This window comes from Sinocyclocheilus rhinocerous, unplaced genomic scaffold (assembly GCF_001515625.1).
Source record: "Sinocyclocheilus rhinocerous isolate Xijiao unplaced genomic scaffold, SAMN03320098_v1.1 scaffold2764, whole genome shotgun sequence".
Lineage (NCBI taxonomy): Eukaryota > Metazoa > Chordata > Actinopteri > Cypriniformes > Cyprinidae > Sinocyclocheilus > Sinocyclocheilus rhinocerous.
The window spans coordinates 212,790-220,174 of record NW_015650694.1 but is presented as its reverse complement, the minus strand read 5'-3'; the positions used below and the strand labels follow the sequence as shown (position 1 = coordinate 220,174).

General features: G+C 44.4%; 1 pseudogene; it reads right to left on the bottom strand.

Annotated features, from left to right (window-relative positions):
- Positions 1–1,588: 1,588 nt before the first annotated feature.
- LOC107712197 (ena/VASP-like protein pseudogene) lies at positions 1,589–5,981 on the bottom strand (annotated as a pseudogene).
- Positions 5,982–7,385: the final 1,404 nt, after the last annotated feature.

Genomic DNA, 7,385 nt, shown 5'->3' with positions numbered 1-7,385 from the left:
TATTTTTGAAATAGGAAATATATTTAGTTTCAATCTTCATATACCAATAACAGTCATTCACTTGTCCGAGTAAAAAAGTTACTTGTCCGGGGGAAAAAAAGGTGGTTCTTTTTTTTTTTTTTTGGCGTAAATGTAATTTATTCTGAAGCAATAGTCTCATCAGTGCTCTATCAGGTATTACTTTAATCAGCATATTTGCCTTAAATTGATTGCTGTTACACTTTTTAACTTTATGAAGGGCAATATTTTCCTAACCTGATTAAATGTACGTCACCATTTACGTCAAATTCTTAAATTTGATCAATACATTAAGTCGCAGTATGTTTGTTCATGTTTGTTTCTTTGTGTGTGCTGTTGCGCTTATAGTTTGGATTTCTCCATGAGTCAGACAGGCTGCGTGAGCCTCAACTGACACGACCTTGATACTGTCAATACATTATCCGTTATTAGTCACCGTTTACACTGAAAGTAATAAAATCAGAATCATTCTCGCCAAAGTTTCGGTGCTGCCTTAGTTATTGTTTGTTATTAAAATTTTTATCAGGTTACTTGTCCGGTCGGGCAAGTAAAATTCTCTTTCACTTGCCCCTTCACAAAATCCACTTGTCCCGGACTAGCGTTAATGTCGAGCCCTGAATCAGTTTCATAACTGATGAATTTTGCATCATCAACACTGTCATTTTGCTGTTTATCACTATGAAGCTGCTTTGAAACAAAAATGCTATAAAATAAATGTGACTTGATGTGAAGTCAAGTCTTGAAGGAAATGATGGTGATTTCTGGTGAATGATCTGGTGTGTTAGTGTGCTATCTGATTGTTATTGTGTGTAGATGAGCAGACGCACCTGCTGGTCCTGCAGTTTGACTCCCACCACGCGGAAGCTGTTGCTGCTCGTGTTGTGGTAGATGTTGATTCGACTGAAGCCCTGCTGACCCGGTTTGATCGGCACCCATTTTTTGCTGGTGTCGTCGTAGACCATGACGGAGGCGCGGGCCTGACAGATGCTCTGCTCGCTGAAACAAACCAAACACACAGCGGGTCAATCGATGCAAACACACTGCCCTCATTAGAGTCACTTACCCACCCACCGCTCAGATCACCAAGCGCAGTATGTTTGTTTCTTTGTGTGTGTTGTTGCGCTTATAGTTTGGATTTTTCCATGAGGCACGAGCCTCAACTGACGCAACCTTGATACTGTCAATACATTATCCGTTATTAGTCACCGTTTACACTGAAAGTAATAAAATCAGAATCATTCTCGCCAAAGTTTCGGTGCTGCCTTAGTTATTGTTTGTTATTAAAATTTTAATCAGGTTACTTGTCCGGTCGGGCAAGTAAAATTCTCTTTCACTTGCCCCTTCACAAAATCCACTTGTCCCGGACTAGCGTTAATGTCGAGCCCTGAATCAGTTTCATAACTGATGAATTTTGCATCATCAACACTGTCATTTTGCTGTTTATCACTATGAAGCTGCTTTGAAACAAAAATGCTATAAAATAAATGTGACTTGATGTGAAGTCAAGTCTTGAAGGAAATGATGGTGATTTCTGGTGAATGATCTGGTGTGTTAGTGTGCTATCTGATTGTTATTGTGTGTAGATGAGCAGACGCACCTGCTGGTCCTGCAGTTTGACTCCCACCACGCGGAAGCTGTTGCTGCTCGTGTTGTGGTAGATGTTGATTCGACTGAAGCCCTGCTGACCCGGTTTGATCGGCACCCATTTTTTGCTGGTGTCGTCGTAGACCATGACGGAGGCGCGGGCCTGACAGATGCTCTGCTCGCTGAAACAAACCAAACACACAGCGGGTCAATCGATGCAAACACACTGCCCTCATTAGAGTCACTTACCCACCCACCGCTCAGATCACCAACCAGCAGCAGACCACACCAACAACCTGCCAACAACCCCCCATCAGCAGCAAACCAGATCAACAATGTCCTGGCAACTACCCTAGCAACCACATAGCAACCGCCAGAACAGTCTAGCTGCCACATAGCAACACCCAGGATACTGTAACAACTGCATAGCAACCCCCAAAACACCATAACAACCGCATAGCAACCCCAGTACACCCTAACAACCGCATAGCAACCCCATATCACCCTAACAACTGCAGAGCAACACCCAAGACACCCTAGCAACCACATAGCAACCGCCAGAACAGTCTAGCTGCCACATAGCAACACCCAGGATACTGTAACAACTGCATAGCAACCCCCAAAACACCATAACAACCGCATAGCAACCCCAGTACACCCTAACAACCGCATAGCAACCCCATATCACCCTAACAACTGCAGAGCAACACCCAAGACACCCTAGCAACCACATAGCAACCGCCAGAACAGTCTAGCTGCCACATAGCAACACCCAGGATACTGTAACAACTGCATAGCAACCCCCAAAACACCATAACAACCGCATAGCAATCCCAGTACACCCTAACAACCGCATAGCAACCCCAGATCACCTCTAACAACTGCAGAGCAACACCCAAGACACCCTAGCATCCACATAGCAACCCCCCCCCAAGGACAGCCTAAAAACCACATAGCAACACCCAGGACACCCTAACACCTGCATAGCGACCCTAAGAACACCCTAACAGCTGCATAGCAAACCCCAAGACACCCTATTAACCACATAGCAAACCCCAAAACACCATAAAAACTGCATAGCAATCCCAGAACACCCTAACAACTGCATCTCAACCCCCAAGACAGCCTATCAACCACATAGCAACCCCAAAACATCCTAACAACCGCATAGCAACCCCAGGACACCCTAATAACTCCATAGCAACCCCAGAACACCCTATATCAATTGCTTAGCAAAGCCCAGGACACCCTAAAAATTGCATAGCAACCCCCTGGACACTCTAACAACCGCACAAGAACCCCAGAACACCCTAACAACTGCATAGCAAGCCCCAGAACACCCCAACAACCACTTAGAAACACCAGAACACCCTAGCAACCATATAGCAACCCCCAGAACACCACAACAAACACATATCAAATCCTAGGACACCATAACAACCACATAATAACCCCAGGACACCCTATCAACTGCATAGCAACCCCCAGAACACCCCAACAACCTCATAGCAAACCCATAGCACCCTAACAACTTCATAACAACCCCAGGACACCCCATCAACAACATAGCAACCCCCAGAACACCACAACAACCACATAGCAGCAACACCTTAGAAGACCACTCACATTTGCTTTGAAACATCTACAGATCGTTTTCCCATAAACTAAAATATGTTGCAGATTTTAGTAATAGAATTCACAAACTCCTGATTTAGTTTGAAACCATAACAGACCATCACTGCTGGAGAAAAACAAGCATTTGTGTAATTGGAATACTGAATCAAAACCTCAGAGTTACTGAAACACAGACCATGTGACAACTTGCCCCGATCTACTACTCTTAAAGGACAGAACATGAGAAAACAGACTGAAGTCATAGAGGGAGAGAGTTTGAGATCAGCACTGAACACGAGGAAAACAAGCCCATCTGTGCAGCGCTGCTGAAATGATAAGTTATTGCTGAACACACTCGAGACGCAGTTACTCTGCTCTGAGTACGAGTGTGTCTGACTCTGTATGCTCTTCCAAACACAGTCACTGCTGAAGAATGTTGGTAACCAAACAGTTTTGGGTTCCACAGTATGGACAAAAAATATAATGGAAGTCAATGGGAACTGAAACTGTTTGGTTAACAACATTCGTCAAAATACCTTCTTTTGTTGCTCCACAGAAGACAGAAAGTCATACATGTTTGCAGTGACGTGAGGGAGAGTAAATGATGACAGGATGATGATTTTGGGTGAATTGAAACAGGTCTGAATGCAGTAAAGAATAAAGACGTCATATTCCGCTCCACTCTGCATCTTTCTGTAAATAACTGCAGTCTAATGCAACATACATGAAAAACCCGTCAGCTGATGCAGGACAAGTGCAGCGCTGCTGAAATCATTTCACAAGCTGTGTTCATTCTTCAGGAGGATTTCTGCTGATCAGAGGGAAACGCATGAATAAATGAGACTTTCATGAGACGTTAGACGCGTTCACTGCAGGTTTAGGGCAGAAACACACACACACACACGGCCTCCTCCGCTCACTGAAATATGAACAAACCTTCTCTGTGACATGAATAAATCAAACGCATCTCCAGCATCAGTGTGCAGCATGTGCATGCAGCTGAAATCTCTCATAATCGTCTGACCTCGTGACCTCTCTTGCTCACAATGCTCCAGTCAACCAGTCAGGGTCTATTTGGTTATTATCATCAACACAGCTTCATCAACAGGGAACGCTCAGGCTAATGTTATGAACAAACGTTCTTCTAGTAACGTTAATAGACTGTTCATTCAGAGCCATCTGGTCCTCAATAATGGTCTTTAACATTGCAGTGGCTCATACAGATGAAGACTGAGGTTTATTTGTGAATGCATCATGCAACACGTTTATGCATGCAGCCAATGTGCAATAATACATGTTTCAGACTCCAATGTTGTCACGTGACAATGCATGTTTAATTCAGTGAGTGCTGTTCACATATCATCTAGAAAGTATGATTATTTTGCATTTTTAATCCAGTTGCATGAAAAATCTGATCACACTGAAAAGAAACACTGTGCTGCAGTGACAGATTGAGTTGCCCTTTATGACAGAACACTACAGCTGCTGAGAGTGCTGATAGTCATGTGACCTTCACTTCCTGTCAGAATGAGTGAATGCACATAAACAGCAAAGTAGAATCACACAGAGAATCACTGCAGTGGCTCCTATAGTTTATTTGTGAATGCATCATTCATCAGGTTTCTGCATGCAGCCAGTGTGCAATAATAAAAGACTTCAGTGTGGTCACATGACCTCATTACGCTGCATGTTTAATTCAGCGAGTGCCCAGTTATCATCTCACAAATATGAATATTTTGTATTCTGTATTGTATTGTGTATACATAATAGTTTCTCAATACTACTAACATCACACTGGCTCTATTAATGAGAGCTCATTAGTGTCCGTCTCATTTATTATTATGTCTAAAAATACCTGCTGATTCGACAGACTGGCCCAGTGAACCGTTACCATGACGACAGAGTCTGATGACATCATCACTGCGACCCTGCAGCAAATTACCCACAATCCCCTGGAGAGAGATCAGTACCTATGTCATACCCTTGTCATTATACAAATTTATGTCCTCATTTGTCACAAAAATGCGCACACACTCACACACACACAGACACACACTCACACACACACACACACACTCACGCACGCACACGCACACACATCAGCACTAAACTGGTTTCCATGGTAACAGCGCGTCTCCTCCAGGCCTCTGAGATCACCAGAACAAAAGAGGATCCGTCTGAAGCTGTAAATCAGGCTCCATCCGTACGTCCCTTGTCTTCCGGTTTCACTGCTCGATTAGGATTCAGCTGCACGTCTCAGAGACGAGGAGGAACGTACCTGATCTTGATGTCGGCGAGCGGCACGCCGGGCTCACAGTAGATCTGCGGGAAGTAGAAGCGGTGAGACTGGATGTTAATATCCATGATCATATTAGGGGAACAGGTGCTTCTGGAATTCTGCTTCTCCTGTGTGATTCCTCTCTCTCTCTCTCTCTCTCTCTGCGGCTCGGCTCCCCTCCCCCTCTCCCTCTTCCTCTTCCTCCTCTCTCGCCGCTAACGGTTCATGCACTGAAAGAGCATCTCAGTCGCCTCATGCAAGCGTGAAGCGTTCACCAGTGCATTTCATGGGTGCTCTTCTTCCAATAAAATGACAGGAAAGCTCTGCAGCGGAGATGAGAGGAATATGAATATGAGTGTTTCTCAGTGAAGCTGCGCTGATGTCATCCTTTGTCCGGGACAGGAGCAGCAGTGAAGCGCTGGAGCTCAGCTGAGCGGCGCTCAATGAAATGATGCTGTGTGATGCAGCCTCACCGGTGCGCCATTGGCTGAGAGGATTACGAGGCTCCTCCCACTGCTCTCCAGTGAGTATCCACACGTCAGCCCCTCCACACTCACACTGATGCTCTCTCTCTCTCTCTCTCTCTCTCTCTCTCTCTAGCGGGATTGAAATCATAATTACAATGAAAAGGCTGCAATCTGATTAGGGTTGAATTAAAGGGGAAATGAAGCTGGATCTAAATGGTCTGAAGCACTAACTAGTTTTCGGTTAAACATCGAAACAACATCTAACAGGGGACTGGTTTAGAGAGAGAGAGAGAGAGAGAGAGATACTGCTGTGCACCAGATGACACACTGACACAACTACAGTAATGGATTGATTTCATAAAACAGCTGACTAGAAATAATACAAAAGTAACAGATTCATGGACAGACTGATACAAAAACAAATATATAACCAGACAGACATGCAGACCAGCAGCAGATGAAGAAGCAGAATCACAGTAACTGATCTGAGTTCAGCTTCACCAAGGTCAACAGCCAGAGAGGCTCATGGGATTCATCATGAGTGGCACATGTACATTCCAATCACATGCCAGGAAACGCCTCCGATAGGCTGACAGAAGAGCTGACTGACGTCTGTGATGACATCACCGCAGGGGGCGGGGCCTGTCAGCTGCGATCACACACACTTCCTGTGATCAGCGTCACCTGACTGAGTGAAGCTGACGACACACACCAGCTTCAGGTCGATCAGTCCTGCGTTTCTGAGTCTGTCATATAATTATTACTAACCTGACAGACTCACAGACTCTATTAATAGCAGCAGCAGTCTGTGCTGAAGCCAGAGATGATTTCATGAAAACATCAGCAACCGCAGGAATCTGTCTCAGACAAAACTAACCAAACATTTGAAACAGCGGCTTGATCAATTGAAGCGAGAGCTGAATCCTGACGGAGTTCAGGATGGAAATTATAAGGAGTTTAATACTACTTCCAATTCTAAACGGCATCATTAATTTCATTCTGTGGCTTCATTAGAGTTTATCTGACTTTCACTGCACAGACAAATCAAACACATTTCTCTAAACATCTTTTGTGTTTCACAGAATAAACTCATTCAGGTTTGAATGAAATGATTTCTGAGTGAACAATCCCTCATGAAGCACAGGAACGCTTCTCAGCTCATTAGCAGTCAGACATGAGTTTAAAGGGGTCATATGATGCAATTTCAATTGTTCCTTTCTCTTTGGAGTGTTACAAGCTCTTGGTGCATAAAGAAGATCTGTAAAGTTGCATCACAATATGGCAAGGGGTGTAACATTTCCGTCACACGCTTGAGCTTTTCGGCCAATCACAACGCACTGGATAGTTGGTTAATCAGAGCACACCTCGCTTTTCAGACCGATTAGTTTTGTAAAAATCGACGCGTTTCAGAAGGCGGGGCATAG